This window comes from Malaclemys terrapin, chromosome 2, assembly GCF_027887155.1.
Source record: "Malaclemys terrapin pileata isolate rMalTer1 chromosome 2, rMalTer1.hap1, whole genome shotgun sequence".
NCBI lineage: Eukaryota > Metazoa > Chordata > Testudines > Emydidae > Malaclemys > Malaclemys terrapin.
Genome location: NC_071506.1, coordinates 276444861 through 276467068, shown reverse-complemented (window position 1 = coordinate 276467068; position 22208 = coordinate 276444861). Strand labels below are relative to the sequence as shown.

The following is a 22208-nucleotide window of genomic DNA, read 5'->3' as shown; positions in this document are numbered from 1 at the left end:
ATAAATGTTGAAAAATAATCATCTTTCATCTCCAGAAGCAGATGCAAAAATGTAATACCCATGAGTGACCTGACAGGGACAGCAAAGGACACAATTTAACCAATGTAATGTAGTTTACCATTGCATCTGTTTAAATTATGCTTGGCCATTGTAAAAAGCAGACTCCTTTTAAGATGATGTATTTCTTTTGTTCCTATCATCTCTATTAAGTGGGAAATGTCTACTATCTTTTATTCTAACAGATGATTCATTTAACACTTTCTGAGACAATTAGTGGTAATTATTTCTTCCCACTCAGTTTTCCTTCTTAACTGATTCCTTAAATTCAGTTCCAAACAGTGATGGTTTAATGGACTGCTGTTTTATGTGGTTTTTCTCTGTATTGACTTGAAAGCATGTCTTATTGCTTTATTTTCCTGTTCCTTGGATAATCGTGTGGTTATGATTTTGAATTATAAATAGCACTTAAAAACATTTTGGCCAAAAAAAAATCTCATGTTATAATTGGACGAGTAACATCAATACGCGAGAAATGCAGTTACCTTTTCAGAAATAACTAATTCAGTTAAATCTAGTGATGGGACAATTTACTGATTTTGAAAACTGAAGCCCTGGAACCAATTTAAAATATATCTTGTGTACCAGATGCATTAAACCTATGGAGAAACTAAAGGGGTAAATACTTCCTATTTGTTTGATGGAATTGGAGCACTTAAACTTGATTGTATTAGTATGTAATTGCATGTTGATATAAAGAATTAAGACCTATTCACGATTAATTTTATAACATTACCATGCTTTTGTAAGAAAAAATAATTGTTTCTTAAAGAAAATACATGTTTGTAACTGGTTGTTTTCTTCTGAAAGGAACAGTTTTAATCTACAGCTCAGCATAAAAATCCTGAGTAGGGTAGGTATGCTAGTTAGATGGTTAATGATAAATGACACTTCACAAGTTACCTGGACCCAGATTTTTGAATGTATTTAGGCACCTACCTCCGAGTGATTTCAATGAGTTAGGCACCTTAATAGCTTTAAAAATCTGGGCCCTGGTAACTACACAAACAACTGGTTAAGGTTAGGAATTATCCTATAAACTGACCAGGTGTTTGAACCAGCTACCGGCTTTACCAACCACAGACAACTATTACATCCTTTGCTGAGGTTGGAGCTTTTGCTGAAGTGATCGGGCTTTGTGTTGCAGCTGTGGTAATAGCTAAAACACAGCATCACTGAAAAGGATGTTACCTCCGATACATGGCTGAAAATAAACAGTTCTTATTTGAGTGCTGTCCCTGTAGGCGCTCCACTCCAGGTGATGGTGCGTCCCAGCGCTGTTGATCAGAGATCTTCGGTAGCAGTGCCTGGTCAAGACGCGCATGAGTAGTTGCTGTCTTGTGGCATCATTGGAGTCTCTTTGGCACACGCACGTCCTGACCCCCTCAGTTCCTTCTCAACCGTCCTTGGCTGAAGACAGAACTCAGAGCAGTGCTGAACCTCTTCCCTTATTGAGAGAAAAATGAGAGAAATTTAGATAAAAACATACCAGTTATTACCCTACCTTTAGATAAGTTAGCTATAGCTGAGGACCAGGTAGCTGCTTTACAAATGTCCAGAATCAGAACATGTGCCAGAAAAGCGGTTGAGGCCACTTGCAATCTTGATTGATCTGTGATCCTTTTCGGTGGGGTGATATTAGCCAGATCATAGCACATGTGGATACATAAGGCTATCAAAGAAGAAATTCTTTGAGTACAGATTGGTTGTCATTTCATTCTGTTCGCTATCTCCACAAACAGTTGAGAAGATCTACGGAACTGCTTAGCTCTATCGAGGTGGAATGCCAGCAACCTTCTGGCATCCAGGGTGTGCAAATGTCCCCCTTCTCTGTTCGAGTGTGGCTTTGGAAAGAATGAAGGTAAGTAAATTGGCTGGTTGACATGGAATGTAGATACCATTTTTGGGACAAATCTCAGATGAGGGCAAAGGTAAACCGTGTCCTTAGAGAAGATTGTATAGGGATGCCCAGACATCAGCACATGCAGCTTTCCTACCATTCTTGCAGAGGTGATGGCTACCAAAAATGCTACCTACATTGATTGATGTAGTAGAGAGCATGTAGCTAAAGGCTTAGATGGAGGACCCATAAACCATGATAAGTTCAGGTCCCATGGGGGGACAGGGTCGTGCACCTGATGATACAATTTGTCCTGGCCTTTGAGAAACCTCATTGACATGTTAGAAAAAACAGACCAATTATCTGCATTAGGGTGGAATGCAGAAAGAGCCACTAGGTGCACCTTGAATGAACTAATGGTCAATGCTTGGCATTTCAGGTACAGTAAGTATTCTAGACTGTGCAGGATCAAGGAACAGGACAGCAAAACACCAAAATGGCATGACCAGATGAAAAAACACCTCCATTTAGAAAGGTAAGTAGCCCTAGTAGATGGCTTTCTATTGTTTAGCAGGACATCCTGCACAACTTTTGAACAAGACTCTGTCATCTAATCATGGAGCATTCATACATTTAAATGAAGAGCTTGTATGTTCAGATGGAGCTGTCAACCACAGTCTAGGGAAATTAGATCTGAATCCAATGGAAGCGAAATAGAAGGCTTTATTGATAGTTCCCGGAAAGTGGAGAGCCAGTGTTGGTGGGCCCCCACTAGAGCTATGAGTATGACTTTGACCTGAACCCAAGTCTCTTGATTGTGCTAACAAGTCTATGATTTGCACTTGGTACTAGTTTGTTACAAAGCCGTGATACATGTTAGCAGGCTTTCCAGTTTCCTCAATCATTTTCAAAGTATTGAAGGTGTGGTTTGTGCATGCATGAGTCCTAAATACTAGAATCATAGAATCATAGATTCATAGAATCATAGAATATCAGGGTTGGAAGAGACCTCAAGAGGTCATCTAGTCCAACCCCCTGCTCAAAGCAGGACCAATTCCCAACTAAATCCTCCCAGCCAGGGCTTTGTCAAGCCGGGCCTTAAAAACCTCCAAGGAAGGAGACTCCACCACCTCCCTAGGTAACCCATTCCTGTGCTTCACCACCCTCCTAGTGTTTCCTAATATCCAATCTAGACCTCCCCCACTGCAACTTGAGACCATTGCTCCTTGTTCTATCATCTGCCACCACTGAGAACAGCCGAGCTCCATCCTCTTTGGAACCCCCCTTCAGGTAGTTGAAGGCTGCTATCAGATCCCCCCTCATTCTTCTCTTCTGGAGACTAAACAATCCCAGTTCCCTCAGCCTGTTTCTACTACCTGTTTCTCTGACGCTGTGGTGAAATCCTTTTTTATCTGCTTGTCAAGGGCTTGTCTGAGCCTGACACCTGTGGAGTAGGCTCACCTCAGGTTTATAGGAAAGCAAGTTTATGCTGAACTCAAAGTAGGTCCCTGGGCATTGAAGTCCATAACAGAGATCCAAGACAAATATTATCAGGGTTATGCTCTAAGCTGCTGGCCCAGGTTACATGGGTTCGGGTAGGGAACACCTTTTTTCTGTGGCTTGGCTTCATGCAGAATTGGTCCCTACTAGAAATGCAGCTAGCCCTGTTTATCTGTCATACTGGGCCTTGATTGGCCTCTGTCTGCTGCTAGTTTGTCTAGGTGCTGGAGGATCAACTCTGATTAGTTCTGCCTGCCACTGATCACGAGAAGCCTCTCTAGGCAACTCCTGGAGGTCTGAACTTTCTGATCTTTCCTTCTACCCTGGAACCTTCGGACCAGGTGCATCAATGCAGTGAGGCCTCCAGCAGGAGGCAGCAAACGCCTAGTACACCCCATCACGCTTCTATATAGTGTTAAAGGGCCATTTTGGATTCCAAATCAATCAGCCTGTAACCATGTCTATGAAAACTTCCTGTACCTGACTGAGTTTTGATTCTGTGGTTTTGAAATGTCCAGAGTTTAGACATTTATTTTGGCCAAAGATATTGGTGATCACATCCTTCATTCCCCTTACAGGGCCAACCTCTAAAAGGGCATAGGAACACATCAGTATAGGAATGTGTTTGCAGGGGGTCAGTATTAAATTTCTGATTGGGACATGACAGAATCTCATAAGCCTCTTCTACTGTAGAAGGAACAATTTGCTTGCAGTACAAAACCATTCTGTAGATCCAGGGAAGCCAACACATTTCTGTAGGCCTGTTGCCAGGGTAGTAGTGCTGGGCGGCAGTGCCTCCTTGTCTCGTCTCCCCAACCCGAGTCCCCAGCACTGACCAGTTTTTCTTTTTTATTAAAAAAACAAACCCAGAACACCTTGCTCTTCCTGCTTCACAACAACCTGGGGGGATTGAATGTCTGCCTCATACCCAGAAGTGGATGGGGCCATATCTATACTCATTTCCCCCTGAAGACAGTACTGAATGGATCTGTGCATGTTCAGGAGATTAAACCAATCGCACACATGCCACCAGGCACTGTGTTAAAAGCCTCCCAGAAATAAGCATGCCCTCAGAGTAGATCTTAATTATTTTGTAATGAACCTGCCATCTTTTATTGGGCACTGGCTTAACCCCCAGTTCTACATCCAGCCAGCAGAACTACAACCTGAAGTCAGAAGGTTATGTCTATACTGAGACTGTAACTCTGCAGGGAATGTACCATGCCCTTCCTGTGATCTGTAATTTGTCCAGCACACTCTAGGTGCTGTACAATAAGAAATATTAAATATTACTTATTAAAAGACACAGAGAACGATATTGTGTGTGTGTGTGTGTGTGTGTGTGTGTGTGTGTGTGTGTGTGTGTGAAATCTAATTTGTGGTCTGACACATGGTTGTTGAGATGTTAATGTATCATTTCCACTAAGACTTCATTTAAATGATACTCTCATATTGGAGTTACCAGTTTGTTTTTTAGAAAAAAATGCTGACTAAACTGTAAACAGTTTGGGGAATTTGGCCACAAAAATTGGCAGGATACACGTCCTGCGTCTAGTGTGTCGCAGCCCCAAGATAGGCAGTACTCCAGAATACTTTGGCACATAAGTAACAGTTGGATGGGTTCTTTATTTAGAGAGTGGAATTTGGAGGAGTGGGCACAAAAATCAGCATGATCTGTATTCCAGAGCCACCTTTTTGGCATGCTATTTGCAACTGGATGTGTTCTTTATTAAGGCAGTGGAATTCGGCGGCTTAGAGGGAATAATTGGTAGGATCCATGTGGATCCAGCTTCTAGCTTTTTCCTTGCAAATGTAAATGTAGACATACATATAAATTATCTAAATTTTGCCTGCAATGTGTTTGCAAATTATAGGCAAAAATGGGACATTAAAAAAAAAAAAAGAAAACAAAAATCTGGACTCATAAGCATGATACACTGAAAAACTGGTTGACTGTGACTAAAATATGTCACAATTGATATTTAAGCAAACAAAAGTAGTACGATGGTTTAAAACATCTTATTTTTCAAAAAGGCCAAAGAGCCAACATGTACCCTATTTGCATACAAACAAGCAGTTAAGACATCAAGCTTTTAGTCTGGAGAGAGTTTGTTCTAAATCTCAATTAATCAGCTTTCTTAAATACAGCACATCAGAGCAACACAGGAAAGACGTATCAGCGCAAAAGTAAATACTCCCTTCTGTTGGTGAGGGGAAGGAGAAGCCGCTGCCAGATGGCAGTTCAGAATCTTTGTTCTTCACTGCAATATTTAGATCAAGCATTTTTGTGCCTATCAAACATGACACCTAGGTGTGATGGGAATTTAATTCATAGTAAAAGGACACTTTCCCTGTATCTGGATATATATGGCCCCAATCACTGCAGTTCCTGAATGCCATCCAAGAATTTGAAAATAGGAATATGTACTGTTTGAATTATGGTAGTGTCTAGTGGTCCCAAGTGAGATCAGAGCCCCATTGTAATCGGTATTATGTAAACATGTAAGAAGAGGCCACCCCTATTCTAAAGAGCTTAAAATGTAGATAGGTGAGACAAAGAATGGTAGGGGAAACAGAGGCCTACAGAGAGGTGAAATGACATAGCAGGTCTGTGGCAGAGTTGGGAATGGACCCCAGGTCTCCAAGGCCTGGAGCCTGTTCACTGGGCCACACTGCTTGTCTGAACATATTTTCTTCCTACCCAGCCTGTAGCTTGATTAGTGTGGGGGTGTACATGCATGTATGGGAGAGGTTTTCTAAAGGAAAACTCAGTAGAAGATGAAGTTTGCATTTAGTTCTGAAATTAACAAGGTCACCCATAGTCTAGGTCCAACTTCTCTGAAACCTCTCTCCCACACTCCATAAGTACTCCCCTGCCCCCCGCTCCTAGTCAACCGTTTCATGATTCCATTGGAACATAGATGGTTTTGGAGGTCATGGGAAGCAATTACATATATATAAAGGAGAATACCCAAACAATACATGCCTTGCATATGTATTAGGCTATGATCCATTACCTTGATAGTCTTTTATCTGCCTGCAGCCCACATTGCTCAGTTGTTGGCTAAATAGATATAATTTGATATGTTGGCTTCCAAGCCATTGTAGGTGGTTGTGGACAATGTAATAGAAAGAGATAGAAATGCATTGTCTTCTGCTGGAGTATTTTATACTCCATTGAAAGGATCAAACGAGTAGGAGGCAGGCAGCTCATCAGATGCCAGTGGAAGCAGCTCCCTCTTGCATTGTCTCAGTTTGCTGTGCTACAACACCCAGTCGTCACTTCTGTAATTCCCAGTGTTTTCAGAGGTGAGCAGTGGGATAAGCAGTTACTGTAGGCCACTTTGTACCTCTCATTGCTCCCTTGACATCAGAGAATGCCTGCCTACTTCAAACAACAGTTCCATTAACCTGGGCACTCAGACCGCTCAATTCACCAGCAACAGAGGTATTATGCAAATAGCAAGTGGGGGTGAATGGAGTGGAGGCGTGGAGATAAAATGGGAAGGCACGTGTCATTCCACCTCTGTAAAAGTACCGCTAGGTGAGGACTAATGCAGCATATGCCCCACTCTAGAGCAATGTGACAGCTGCTTCGTATTATTCATATAAAGTGCAGTTAGCCTTCATGCAGCTCTTTCTCCAAAGGCCATTCTCATATTTTCAATTCGATCACATTTGGTTGCACAGACGGCCCATGTTACAAGAAAAATGACTAGGAGCTGAGGTGCCTGGAACATCTCAGGATTTGGGTCCCTGGAGAGCGACTGGAAGGAGGGCTGCAGCCTCGGAAAGCAGGTTACCAGAGCGACGTTGAGCTGTGTGAGAAAGGAAAGGGACTGATGTTGGGTTGTGTGCTCCAGATGGCAGGAAGGCTGCTGGGGTAGTTAACTGAACAGACCAGTTCCTGCATCTAGTCCAGTATCCTGACTTAGTGACCAATGTCCAGTAGTTCAGAAGAAGGTACAAGAAATCCCACAGTAGACCCTTATAACCAGCCTTTAGGGCAAAGGTGGGCAAACTCCGGCCCGCGGGACCCTCCTGCCCGGCCCCTGAGGTCCTGGCCCGGGAGGCTAGCCCCCGGCCCCTCCCTTGCTGTCCCCTGCCCCCGCAGCCTCAGCTCACTGCGCTGCTGGCACAATGCTCTGGGCAGCAGGGCTGCGAGCTCCTGGGGCAGCGCAGCTGCAGAGCCTGGCCTGACCCAGTGCTCTGTCCTGCGCAGTGCATGGCTGGCTCGAGCCGAGCAGCACGGCTGCCTGTCCTGGTGCAGCCGCACCGCCAGCCACCGGTGCTCCAGGCAGTGCGGTAAGGGGGCAGGGAGCAGGGGGGGGTTAGATAGAGGACAGGGGCGTTCGGGGGGTGGTCAGGGGCCGGGAGTGTGGATAGGGGTCGGGGCGGTCAGAGGGCGGGGAACAGGGGGGTTGAATGGGGGAAGAAGTCCCAGGGGAGCAATCAGGAAGGAGAGGGGGGGTTGAATGGGGCAGCGGGGGGCAGTCAGGGGCAGGGGTTCCGGGGATGGTCAGGGTGCGGGGGTGGGGGGGTGGATGCGGCAGGGGTCCCGGGGGGCAGTCAGGAAGGAGAAGGGAGGTGGGAGGGGGCAGCAGGGGGTAGTCAGGTGGGGGTTCCGGGGGCCGTCACAGGACAGGGAGAAGGGGTGGTTGCATGGGGCAGGGGTCCCGGGGGGACAGTCAGGAAGGAGAGGGGTTGGATGGGGCGACGGGGGGCAGTTGGGGTGGAGGGTCCGGGGGCAGTCAAGGGACAGAGAGCGGGGGTTGGATGGGGCTGGAATCCTGGGGGAGTCTGTCAGGGGGCGAGAAGCGGCGGGGGGGTTGGATGGGGGCAGGAGCCGTGCCACATCCTGGCTTTTTGGGAAGGCACAGCTTCTCCTGACTGGCCCTCCATACAATTTCAGAAACCACAGCCCTCAGTCCAAAAAGTTTGCCCACCCCTGCTTTAGGGAATGTTACTTCCCGAGTTCCAAACCCCATCAGTTGATAGCTTGTGCCCTGATGCAGGAGAACTTATATATCCCTTCAAAAAATCATATCTAGTATACCTGATCATTTCCTTCAATCTTTCTAAAGTCTTGGTGCCCATATCATCTTGCATCAGTGAATTCTGTAGCAATAACGCTAAATATTGTTTTATGTAACATAGCTAGTTTATAGGATTTTCTATATAAAAAGTTATATCGAAAATGCAATATACAATCATAGAAAAAGGAGTGCATTAGAAGTTTTCATTTTATACTACTTCACTTTAGCCACTCAAAAATAAATATAACGTTGCCTTGCACAGAATGAAACAACATTTTTCATTCAATGCTGTCACAAAGTAGGTTGTATTAATGGTTTCTGCTATTGTACATTATTAACTTTTTACTTTTCTTGCTAGATTTAAACAACACAAACTCCTATGTTTGTTCTTAATGACTGGCAGTTTTCAGTCAGGAGAATTTCCAAATAGGCATATTTTTCCCAATGAAAACTTGAGTGAGTTAAGTTCCCCTTACCCCCATTTCTCTTTTCTTGCTCACTTCTTTCAGGGAATATTTGAACATCTTTTATTTTTCAAACTACTTTAATAAAGGCAACTCACTGTAGATGAAGTTCACCTTTATACTGGCACTAGAAAAGGTTCAGCAAAGGGCAACTAAAATGATTAAGGGTTTGGAACGGGTCCCATATGAGGAGAGATTAAAGAGGCTAGGACTCTTCAGCTTGGAAAAGAGGAGACTAAGGGGGGATATGATAGAGGTCTATAAAATCATGAGTGGTGTGGAGAAAGTGCATAAGGAAAAGTTATTTACTTGTTCCCATATTATAAGAACTAGGAGCCACCAAATGAAATTAATGGGCAGCAGGTTTAAAACAAATAAAAGGAAGTTCTTCTTCACACAGTGCACAGTCAACCTGTGGAACTCCTTGCCTGAGGAGGTTGTGAAGGCTAGGACTATAACAGGGTTTAAAAGAGAACTAGATAAATTCATGGAGGTTAAGTCCATTAATGGCTATTAGCCAGGATGGATAAGGAATGGTGTCCCTAGCCTCTGTCAGAGGGTGATGATGGACGGCAGGAGAGAGATCACTTGATCATTATCTGTTAGGTTCACTCCCTCTGGGGCACCTGGCATTGGCCACTGTCAGTAAAAAGGATACTGGGCTGGATGGACTTTTGGTCTAACCCAGTATGGCCGTTCTTATGTTCTTATTTGGATATAATATGATTCTCCCCAATTCTACTTATCTGTTTTTTTTCATATCCCTCTCCATACACATTCCATATGAGATAACACTATTCTAATTACTGTGGGTATTACGGTCATGCCCAGAGGCACTCAGCTCAGCTCAGGGCTCCATTATCAAGGCACTGGGTGCGCACATACTAAGAGGCAATCCCTGCACCCAAGAATTTACAGTCCAAATAGCGAAAACTGACTAAGGAAGCGTTACTACGCACATTTTACAGCTTGGGAGTTGACGCACAGAGAGATTAAGTGGCTGGGGATTGAAGCCAGACCTGCAGAGTCCCAGCCCAGTGTCTCACCTACAAGACCATTCTTCCTCAGCACACTTAGGACCTCTGGGCACGTTGCTCCCTACTGCAGAGCAACTTATTGTGGGGAGGCTGTTCCTTTCCAGGGTCTACCCAGCTTATTCGGTTGGAGTGGGAGTGAAATCTGATACCCTTCCCCTGCAGAATGGGCCCGGGACTCAGCCCCCAGAACCTCTGAATCCTGAAGCAATGCAAAGGGAGCAGCATAAGGGCCTCTCTCCTCATGCCGTACCACCGCAGCTATGAGCCGCAGAGACACTGGAGCTGGATCATTATGAAAGAGAGGGGGTAGCTGGCAGGGTGTTTGTTCTCTGTGATGGCTCCAGGAATCTGGAACTTGTTCCCCAACTTGGTCTGAAATAGCCCCAGATTTGGCGACCTTGTAGGCACGCAGCAAAAGCGATAATTTGTGTGATAAGTTTCTTTCTGGAGTAGCTGACAGCATGCTGACCAGAACCATGAAGGACTAGAAAAGAACTTCAGCATAGGTGTCTGGTGGCGTTCCTGTCTGATTGGTTTAACGCTGCTGGAGTTGTGCTGTAATATTCATTTAGAGCGAGTGCGCCTGGGCCCTTCATAGAGACATCGCTTTTATTATTAAAATCAAAATAAAGAGTGGACGGGTCTCAGCAGAAAAGCGGATACAGCCTCCGGCTGCACTTCTTAATAGATTCGCTGGGAGGGCAACAAGGGTATTGTTGTTATTAGAGGGTGTAGAAATTAGCTCAAGTCCTGCAGCGTTATGATGTGTAATAGTCTCGCTGCCAGAGATGGAGCACTTACGTACATCACAGGTACCTGGGGCACTGAGAAGAATGGAGCTTCCAGTGGCCACTTGCATTGCTTCTGCTAAGACGCAGCCCACTTACATGAATGACTGATAATTGAATAAAATAGTAACACGGCCCTCTCAGTGTAAGAGCTGTTTACGAACCTCTCAGCAAGTGCTGCCAATGTTACATGTGTAAGCAGGGTCTGAATGAGCTCTCCCCTGACATCTAGTGATGAACTGCTGGCAAAGACCTCTGGAGCAGATTGTGTTTGCATATAGACACTCCTTCTCTGCCTAGAGGATCAGCAGACAGATTTGCATTGCCAACAGGGGCATGTGCAGGAATTTAAATTTGACTGCTTTTGGAGGGGTAGGTTAGAGCAGTGGCCCGGGGCTGAGAAAGCGGCTGGCAGCCAGCCACTGGGGCTGGAGCAGCGGCCCGGGTCAGTGGCCGGGGCCGGAGCAGCAGCCAGGCCTGGGTCTGGAGCAGTGCGTGGCCAGGACTGGGGCAGGGAATGGCAGTCAGCACCCAGGGCTGGAGCAGAAATACATATTTTTAGATGTATATTGGGGGGGCTGTGCCCCTTCTTGCCCATCCCCCCTTGTCCATGCCCCTGATTGCCAAAGGGATCGATTTTGGCTGTTTTGAGTTACACTTTACTTTCGTGTTGAATGCAGGGGTAATGGAAGGTTGGGATCCTGACTGTATGAGAAAAGGGCAGCCGGACTGTACATAGTGTTAGCTGATGGAGGGGGTCACCTTGGGTTAGTCTTACTCACTAAGCAAGGGACAGTGATACCGAATTTAAGAAAGAGTCAGGAGAAGGGGAGACAGATTGTTGTAGCTGGTGATGTGGATCTGTTTAAAAAGTCCTGCAAGCCACTTGATCCTCCACCAGTGTACAAAGATGGGGCTGACTAGATTCCTGAGAGCGTCCTGGTTCTTTCTCAGCACTCACTAGCCCATGGAAAAGGCAGCAGCAGAGAGGTTCCCCACTCCCCAGGGAAATCACTGAGAACTGGGCTAAGTGGTGGAATCTCAGAGTACAGTATTGCCACGAGAGGCGGCTGTGGGGGTGGCAGCTGTGAGCAGTGGCAGTGACAAGCAGTAGCAGGGACACTGATAGCAAGTCACAGCAACACGCAGCGGCAGAGACAGAGACAAACGGCGACGGAGACTGCGGAGACACCGATGAGCATCACTCAAGCACCCTGGGCGAAAAGAGTGCTGCCTACGCCACCTGGCAGGAGGCTACACATGACTCACTGTTCAAGACTGCAGTGCAAAAGCAATTTAAAAGAAATCCCACACCAGTATTCCTTGAAGTGCTCTAGTGCCTCATATATTCTGATGGCATCATCTGTTTTTAGTTACAGTGTCCACTGACAAGCACAGACAAAGTGTCAGTAATTACCTTAACTATCACAGAAGTGGCACCTGAATATGGCTAATATCTTGGCACATATCTGTGCTTCACAGGGACCGTCCTCTGGTGTTTGTGTTGAAAACAGAGATGGTCTTGCATTTAAGATACTGGTGCTCAACAGATCAATTCCCACCTCTACCACCGATTTTCTGTGTCACCTTAGGCATGTCCCTTCATCTCTCAGTGAATCAGTTTCCCCGTCTCTAAAGGAGAGTTAATAATAATATATATGGAGATATACCTATCTCATAGAACGGAAAGGGACCCCAAAAGGTCATTAAGTCCAGCCCACTGCCTTCACTAGCAGGACTGAGTACTGATTTTGCCCCAGAACCCTAAGTGGCCCCCTAAAGGATTAAACTCACAACCCTGGATTTAGTAAGCCAATGCTCAAACCACTGAGCTATCCCTCCCCCATTGCATTAGCAAGTCTTCTTTTGTCCATCCGGTCTATTTAGCTCTAAACTCATTGGGGGCAAATAATAAAATAAAGTTCCAAATCACAATGAACCAAAAAAGGTAAAGCAAAAACAAGTCGTGGTTCACCTGCTTTTGGTGTCACAACTCTGCCTGTTTTTTAGCACCAAACTGCAAAATGGTCCGGGTTGGCTTGAAACTGTACCCAGATTTGCTAGAAAAGTTCACAAAGCTTAATAACTCCTTTGACAAACCTGGCTTGAAAGGAAACTCTAAACCAAGTCTGCTTTAAGTGCCCACGGGCTGTGTTCTCACAGCTTTAGTATTAAGGTCATATCTGGAGGGTATAAATTTACTGCATTCTCAGCAGCCTCCCAGCACTTCAGGGGATTAATTTAAAATCCTGTCGTTTTGGGTTAAAATTAAAAACAACCACTCGAATGAATACAATTATATGGCAGTGCCGTTAATTTATCATTAAAGTTTCTCTTGCTGCTGCATGTACTCCCTGTCTTACCCGTTCTCTCCTCCCTAGTGCCCACAACTCATTGCATCCGATTTAACATTCGTTGGAAAGCTTTTAGAGGCTTTTCTATGTGTCTTTTACAGAGCCCAGTACAAATAATGATGGCCAAGGTTTTCAGAAGTGACTGGGGCGTTTGGATGCCCAACTTGAGACACCATAAGGGAATCTGAGTTTCAGAAAGGTGGCGCACCCACCCTGCTAAAAATCAGACTCCATAAAGTATCTCAAGTTGAGCACTCAAAACCCATCACCGCTGAATATTAATAACGCTATTGTTAATAAGGGACCATATTCTGCTACCCATACTCATGTTATTACCTTACTATGTGGATACGCCCACAGATTTCAATGGAGCTACTTGGTGAGTAAAGTACTATTGCAGTGTGGCAAACTCTCATGATATATTTAAAAACGTGTTGCTTTTTTTAAAGCCCCAAGTCCTGACTTCATGGCATGATGGGAGAATCTCAGCTTTCATTTAAAAACAACAAAAAAGGGAGTTTCTCACCCTCTTGGTTGCTGAAACAAGCTTGAAAATGTGACCCCTAAAGAGTCCAAGAGCAGATGACAATGAAAAAGAACCCCAACGTTGGTTTGTTCATTTTAAAAGAAAATACACTTTATGATTTTTAAGGCAATCTTATGATTTTGGAGGGCCTGACAGACGATTGTTTAATGTCAGAGGTTGGCAATTGAGTGTAAGGATCGTAGAATTGGACCCACGAGTGCTTTCTGCTGAAGGAATGATTTTGGAGTGCCGGGGATATTTGAAGATTTCCGCCTGCAAACAAAAGAGGCAAATTTTCTTCCTCCTATAATACACCTCTTCCTGTCTCCTCTTTTTACGGCATCCTACTCTTCTTTTCTTAAATTGTCTCATCTATTTCTTTCCAAAACTGTTCTTCTTGTTCTTGCTCAGTCCTTCCAGATTTTCTTCACCCTCCAAAGGCTTCAGATCAACTGGAGGTAAAACCATCTCAACAGAATGATGTTAGAACTGCCCAGCATAGACCAGGAATAACCATTTTATAATCCGAGGAATAAAAGAAATGATTATGGCCTTGTTTACACTGGTCAGGCAAACTACACGCCCACCTAGGTAGCTGCTGGTGTTGTTATATATAAAATAACAAATAATACAAAAATAATTCAGGCGGCATGTGTACCCGGCAGCCCCCAGCTGCTGCAGGGGGATCCGAGACCCTGCGCAGCTGCCCCGCTTCAGCACTGTGCGGACCTGCAGATCCCCATTTTGTCATGGATATTTTTAGTAAAAGTCACACACAGGTCACGGCTTCCGTGATTTTTTCTTTTTTGCCCGTGACCTGTCCATGAATTTGTTAAAAATATCTGGGACAAAATCTTAGCCTTATTCCTAAGTCAAATCAGTATCTCAAATGGCATCCGCTTTAAGAGTAGCTAACAGGAAGGTCTTGCCTCCGAGCGGTAGGACAGGAGTAATGGCACTGAGATTGTCACTGCTGAGAAGAAGGTCAGCCGGGGCTATAAAAAGAATCCCTTTGCACAGATAAATCAAGGGAAATATAGTCTGAAATGCTCCCTCCACTTGCATGGAAGATAAGGTCACACTTTCCATTTAGAAGCAGCACATCTGTAGTGAGGCTTCTGTTAGGGAAACCCCGGGTCTGCAATATCTAGGGGTTACACCTGTGGACTAGAGGCCAGATCTTCAGCTGGTGGAAACCAGCAGAGCTCCATTGAAACACAATGAAATCAATGGGAGTTAGTCAACTAGACGTTTCTGTAAATCTCATTAGGTGGCTATCCGCATCGTTAGCTGCCTAAATACCTTTACAAATCTGGCCCTAAGATATTTTTGAAAATGGGATCTTGGAAAATTTTACCATAGAGCTAAATAGCCAACTGCCTATTTGCCTGCCTATATTATGCCCATCACTGTAGTGTCTGAGATATTGTAGCCTAAGACAGTGATGACTTAAGTAACTACATGCATCCAATGAAGTGGGCTGTAGCCCATGAAAGCTTATGCTCAAATAAATTTGTTAGTCTCTAAGATGCCACACGTACTCCTGTTTTTTTTGCGGATACAGACTAACACAGCTGCTACTCTGAAACCTGCATCTGGAATGAGTCTTCATCTAAAATCGCCCAGTTTAGTTCCATATTCTCTTGCAGCTGTTCATTTCAATATAAAACTGCAGTCTCAAGCAGACCCAGATGTGTGAGTTCATCCCCATGAAGTATGAGTCAAGAAATATCATGACCTTATAACTTAGAATCATAGGACGGGAAGGGACCTCAAGAGGTCATCTAGTCAAGTCCCCTGCACTCATGGCAGGACTAAGTATTATCTAGACCATCCCTGACAGGTGCTCTTAAAAATCTCCAATGATGGAGACTCCACAACCTACGTAGGCAATTTATTCCAGTGCTTAACCATCATGACAGTTAGGAAGTTTTTCCTAATGTCCAACCTAAACCACCCTTGCTGCAATTTAAGCCCATGTCTTCTTGTCCTATCCTCAGAGGTTAAGAAGAACAATTATTCTCCCTCCTCCTTGTAACAACCTTTTATGTACTTGAAAACTGTTATCATGTCCTGTCTTAGTGTTCTCTTTTCCAGACTAAACAAACTCAATTTTTTCAACCTTCCCTCATAGGTCATGTTTTCTAGACCTTTAATCACTTTTGTTGCTCTTCTCTGGACTTTCTCCAATTTATCCACATCTTTCCTTAAATGTGGTGCCCAGAACTGGACACAATACTCCAGTTGAGGCCTAATCAGTGCAGAGTAGAGCAGAAGAATTACTTTCCATGTCTTGTTTACAACACTCCTGCTAATACATACCAGAATGATGTTAGCTTTTCTTGAAACAGTGCTACACTGTTGACTCATATTTAGCTTGTGATCCACTATGATCCCCAAATCCCTTTCCGCAGTACTCCTTCCTAGGCAGTCATTTCCCATTTTGCATGTGTGCAACTGATTGTTCCTTCCTAAACGGAGTACTTTGCATTTGTCCTTATTGAATTTCATCCTATTTACTTCAGACCGTTTTTCCAGTTTGTCCAGATCATTTTGAATTATAATCCTATCCTCCAAAGCACTTGCAACCCCTCCCAGCTTGATATTGTCTTGAATTCATGGACTCATTAGTGTATTGCTGATGAGCGTGATTAGTGTGGATCTCACTGCTATAGAAACTGTTACTCACTAACAGCAGATTCATACATTATGTCTCAAGAGAGAGGAAACATTTATCAGGCAATCAAAGGTATTTGTGAGCCTCATTCACAAATTAATTTGAAGGTAAAAACTCAGATACCTAGATCACACTGATATTGACAGGAGGCTAATGAGGCTAAAGCCAATTATGTTCAAAGCCATAAAGACTCGCATGGGTTACCACATTTTTCATACAGGATTCTCCCTAGGAGGCTGAACTGAAAAGACAGAGGAAAAACATCTCATTGGAACTGCTGTGTATAAAATTCTGGATTTCAACTATAAAGATCTATACAAGTGTTATCCAGATGACTTCAATTTACAAAACAGCCTTTCTCTAATTAAAACGAGGTGTGTTGAAATCCCTGGAGCTACTCCAGTTTACACTTGCTAAGGGTCTGGTCCAGTGTTAGTTCTTGAGAGCAAGCACTATACAGATCACTGGAGATGTATTCCCACAGAAAACCCCTTGTTAAGAGGAACTGAAAGTTGTGGGTACATAGCAGCAGATGAAGCACTTAGAGGCTATTTAAGCCAAAAACCAGAAATCCTTCAAAATGTGGTAAATCTGACCTAGTGAAGCCAATAAAGCTCGAGCAGGCTACAAGAAGGAAAATTAGAAAGGGCCAAAATGGATTTTGAAGAGAAAATAGCTAAAAGTGTAAATCCAAACAAAAATACTCTCTAACTACAGCAGAAACAGGAAGCCTGGGAAAGAATCAGTGGTCTCCTCAACCCGCAGTGGTCCACACTAACCCCCCACTTTGAACTAAGGTACGCAAATTCAGCTACGTTAATAACGTAGCTGAATTCAAAGTACCTTAGTTCGAACTTACTGCAGGTCCCGACGCGGCAGGCAGGCTCCCCTGTCGATGCCGCGTACTCCTCTCGCCGAGCTGGAGTACCGGCGTCGACGGCGAGTACTTCCGGGATCGATTTATTGCTTCTAGACAAGACGCGCTAAATCGATCCCAGAAGATCAATTGCTTACTGCCGGACCCGGAGGTAAGTGTAGACCTACCCTAAGATAAGGACACTGCTGGGAAGCTAAATGCGTTCTTTGCATCAATCTTCACCACCAAGACTGTTGGAGAACTTGGATGGTGCTTTGATTCCCGGTCAGAGCCCAATCCAAAAGATTCCTGTTTTCTGGATCTGAGTCAGAGAGAGCTCACAATGGTGAGAATCAATTCCCTATCTCATAAGACAATGGGAGTCTTGCAACACCAGCACAATCTCTTGAGCTTTATGCCATTTGGAGCTGAAATATCATGAGTATGACACATATGGAATTTGGCCTTAGCCTTGGTGTGGACTTCACCCCGAGCCCCAGCCTAAGCATAATCAGGATCCAAATCTAGACATCATCACATTAGCCTTTCTCTGATATTTTGTGCTGGATAAATAAATATAAGCCAACAACGTATTGGTTGGGTTTAGGAAAAGACTTCCTTGACATTGCATAATTGTCCATCATGGGAGTTTTACTCTTTCCTCTTGTAACCTTTTTGCTAGGTGGTGTCAGAAGCAATAGGGGCTGGGTTCAGTGTCTAGGGCTTTCTCTTAACATTGCAAAATAGAATTGTCTCAAGCCCTGAAATATTTCTGAGATGTAAACAAACAGAAATGGACAATAGAACAGTCATTAACCATAATCAGCATTATGTATGCTGGTAGAAAAGTGCCTTATCTTTTATTTTTCAGCTTGAAAAAGAGGAGACTAAGGGGGGATATGATAGAGGTATATAAAATCATGAGTGGTGTGGGGAAAGTGCATAAGGAAAAGTTATTTACTTGTTCCCATATTATAAGAACTAGGAGCCACCAAATGAAATTAATGGGCAGCAGGTTTAAAACAAATAAAAGGAAGTTCTTCTTCACACAGCGCACAGTCAACTTGTGGAACTCCTTACCTGAGAAGGTTGTGAAGGCTAGGACTATAACAGAGTTTAAAAGAGAACTGGATAAATTCATGGTGGTTAAGTCCATTAATGGCTATTAGCCAGGACGGGTAAGGCATGGTGTCCCTAGCCTTTGTCTGTCAGAGGATGGAGATGGATGGCAGGAGAGAGATCACTTGATCATTGCCTATTAGGTTCACTCCCTCTGGGGCACCTGGCATTGGCCACTGTCGGTAGACAGGATACTGGGCTAGATGGACCTTTGGTCTGACCCGGTACAGCCTTTCTTATGTTCTTATGTACATAGAAACTCTGTGTAACTAGATGGTGAGGGATGCTCGTAAATTGTGTTTGGAACACTGTGAATAACTTTTAAACAACTGCTATTAGACAGTAAATCTACTAGTGTTCCTTACCTAAAACACTGTGGTGGAGCAAACATTATCTTAACGGAGGGCTTCCCTAGTAACTTAAGTTTGAACAGCACTCACCTCTGTTTCTCCCCTCTTCCCTGTGTGGTAAGGTTAGGGATCTCGGGTGCCAGGGTGGATGCTGACCAAGAGAAGTTCTGGGTTTGATGACTGGAACCAGAGTTGGAGAAATTGGGCGCAAGGAGATGGCTTATGTTGGGATTTTGTGGTTCCCAAATGAGTCAGATGCCAGGCAGACTCAAGGGTCTTCGATTCGACTTGATTCAATTCAATTCAATTCAATTCAACAAGGCTTTATTCAGTGTGCACAAAGGGAGAGCCCCTGGTACAAAAATCAGTCCCTCCAGCAAGGAGCCCCTCCCCTTGCTATTTTATAGCCCATGGCAGGTACATAACAAGTTACATAACACAAACCTCTAACCAATCGTATGTAACCTTTCTATATATGGATTTGTTCATCACATGCTTATACTTCTCCACTCCGCATGTTGAGCTCACCCTCCTCCCCTTGGCCTTTTCTAGAATGTTCCTAGGGTGGTGAGCCACAGCATGCTTCTTTATGCATAAGTACCTTGTAAATCACAGTTTGTTTAAAATGAACACAAGCATACCCTTCACTTACACGGTGCAGAACATTTTATTGTGTACAGCTGTCTGGTACCAAACACAAGAAAAGGGGCTGCTCACCCACAGTTACAACTGCCATCTGACTCCACCAAACTGCAATCAACCTACCTAAGAGCCTCTGGTAATCTGAGGCCTATTTTTCCCAGTTACCCTAGCCCCCACCCCCGCCCCCGGGGAACCAGCAATTCAAAAACCCTTCAGTCAGGGCCAAGGCCTCTGGAGGGGGAAACTCCTCCCACTCTGACTGCCATAGAGTCAGCCACTCCCTGTGTCCGCTCTGGGCTGTCTACATACAAGCTGGAGGACTTCCTGCAGACTCTGTCTCAATACCCCAGGGGTCAGGCTTGGTACACCTGTATCCAAAGTGGTGAAAGCATTGGTACGCCTCACTAAGTGCTTCGCCATTCTCCCTTTAACTGCGACAGAATCCCAGTTTAAAGCAGTTAGCTGATAGCTAAACGTAAGTTCCATAGGCTCTGTAGTCTCTCGGGGTAAGAAATAGGTTCATAAAACACACCACAGTGGACCAAACTTTACCCTATTGTAGGGCTTCTGTAGCAAATAAAGCTGGAAGAGCACTCACCTATATCCAAAATGGTACAGGTTTGGGGACCCGCTCTCACAGCAGAAACAATTCTTGGCCCTGCCTCTATCAGCAGGTGAGTCCTCAGGGCCACTATTGCCAATCACGTGAGAAGCGTATCCTAAAAATTGCCGAACAGTTTGGTTGAAAAATCCTGATTTTTTGCCATTTCAAAAGAATATGTCTACTTCCACCAAGTACTTAGTTTATTTGAAAGTAGATACAAAAGCTACCAACCGCCCTGCAAAAAAAAAGTACAAAACTAGTGCTGTTTAGAAAAGAAGTAAAACGAACAGCGGATTGCATTCCCCTGTTCAAGCACACATAATATCTTCTCAGAATTGTCCAATTTGTCCTCTGCTGGAGTAAAATTACTTGTGCTACAGCCATTGCTATTGTTGTTATTGCTTAAAATCATTCATGTCTGTTTCAAACTGGACAATCATCTCTTGTTGGAGTAAATGATTTGCAGTATAGTCTATGGTTGTTGAGGGGAAACTCTGATCGTATAAGATAGCATTTAGTAAATGGCCAAACTCTTATTTTGAATCTTGCATTTTACTAAATTCGCGATAGAAAAGATTCTTTCAGCCACAGTATTACTTATTGGCAGGCATGCATCCTGTGAAATTTCACTACATGGAGGTCTGCCAAGCAGATCCTTGTCGTCAGATACTTTGCACCAGAAAGTGGCAACATCAGTTGGGATTGGTCCAGTTATTGCAGTCCAATCTATTAACGCTAAATTGCACACCACTGCTTCTACAGGTTAGACAGGTCACATTGGGCAAAGCATTGCTGTAATGACAAATCTTGGGAAAATCACTTGACAGATTTGGTTCAAACAAGGAGCCAGAGAAAGGTGTTTGATTTTGTAAAGTACAGTCAATGCTAAAGAAAGTTTCTTCATTACTTCTGCCACAGCCAGTTCCAGAAAATTGAGAAACCTTTCTTTCAAAGTAGTCCTGGAATCAAAACCGAGGCTGGCTGCTTGCAATTCCCTATGAACTAAAGTTAATCTTGTCAAGAGGGAGCTAAATGAAAACAAAATCTGTATTGACACGCAGCCTGACATGTGACAGGTGAAGGGTTTGCTTCAACCTGGAAAAGGCAAATGCTTCGTGCTCTTTCAGTAAAGAGAAACGATCTGTTTCTGTTTGCTGGAAAAGCAATTTCATGCACTGGACCTCCAATAACACTGGTCTACAATTTTTGAGAAGTCGTCTGCTTCAGAGATAAAATGTGCTATTTATTATGTATTTTGATGTGCTGAATTCAAATATGACAATTAAAACAACTGATTGGCTACTGTTTCTAAGATATTTAAGTTTTTACATTTTATGTCTCTGTATATTGCGTAGATAGTAGAGTTTTAATCATAAATTGTAAACCTAGGTCTTTTCATGTGTTTATGGTTGCTTTACATGATAATATTTCACCTGTCCTGTTTATGTAACACTTTAAAAATCAGCAAAAGGGTTATATTAATAAAATTTATTATGAATCAAAAGGCAAAAAACTATTATGTACATAGTTTAGTCCTATTCAGTGTCTACTCAGCACTTCTTGGCTTGTCTCTTGTATTCATTAAATGGAGCATCTCTTGTCACTGTCCAGCAATAGTCTGCAAGCATTGATGGGCTCCATTTGCCCTGATAGCATTTCTCCATTGTTGCAATGTCCTGGTGAAATCGCTCGCCGCTCACTGCTCCGCAGTTCGGTGGAAAAAAATCTAGATGAGAGTGCAAAAAATGTATTTTTAGTGACATGTTGCAACCAAGGCTTTTGTATGCCTTGAGGAGATTTTCCACCAACAACCTATAGTTGTTTGCCTTGTTGTTTCTGAGAAAATTTATTGCCACTAACTGGAAGGCTTTCCATGCCATCTTTTCCTTGCCACGCAGTGCATGGTCAAATGCATCATCTCGAAGAAGTTCACGAATCTGAGGACCAACAAAGACACCTTCCTTTATCTTAGCTTCACTTAACCTTGGAAATTTTCCACGGAGGTACTTGAAAGCTGCTTGTGTTTTGTCAATGGCCTTGACAAAGTTCTTTATCAGACCCAGCTTGATGTGTAAGGGTGGTAACAAAATCTCCCTTGATTCAACAAGAGGTGGATGCTGAACACTTTTCCTCCCAGGCTCCAATGACTGTCGGAGTGGCCAATCTTTCTTGATGTAGTGGGAATCTCTTGCACGACTATCCCATTCGCAGAGAAAACAGCAGTACTTTGTGTATCCAGTCTGCAGACCAAGCAAGAGAGCAACAACCTTCAAATCACCACAAAGCTGCCACTGATGTTGGTCATAGTTTATGCACCTCAAAAGTTGTTTCATGTTGTCATAGGTTTCCTTCATATGG

General features: G+C 43.9%; 1 long non-coding RNA gene across 1 annotated transcript in view; it reads left to right on the top strand.

Annotated features, from left to right (window-relative positions):
* The window catches only part of LOC128830819 (uncharacterized), a 48966-nt gene that overhangs the window by 7466 nt on the left and 19292 nt on the right, over positions 1–22208 (top strand). The window contains exons 2-3 of the long non-coding RNA XR_008443694.1: positions 1800–1918; positions 2337–2432. This is a non-coding gene — a long non-coding RNA (uncharacterized LOC128830819). The remainder of the gene's footprint in view (positions 1–1799; positions 1919–2336; positions 2433–22208) is intronic.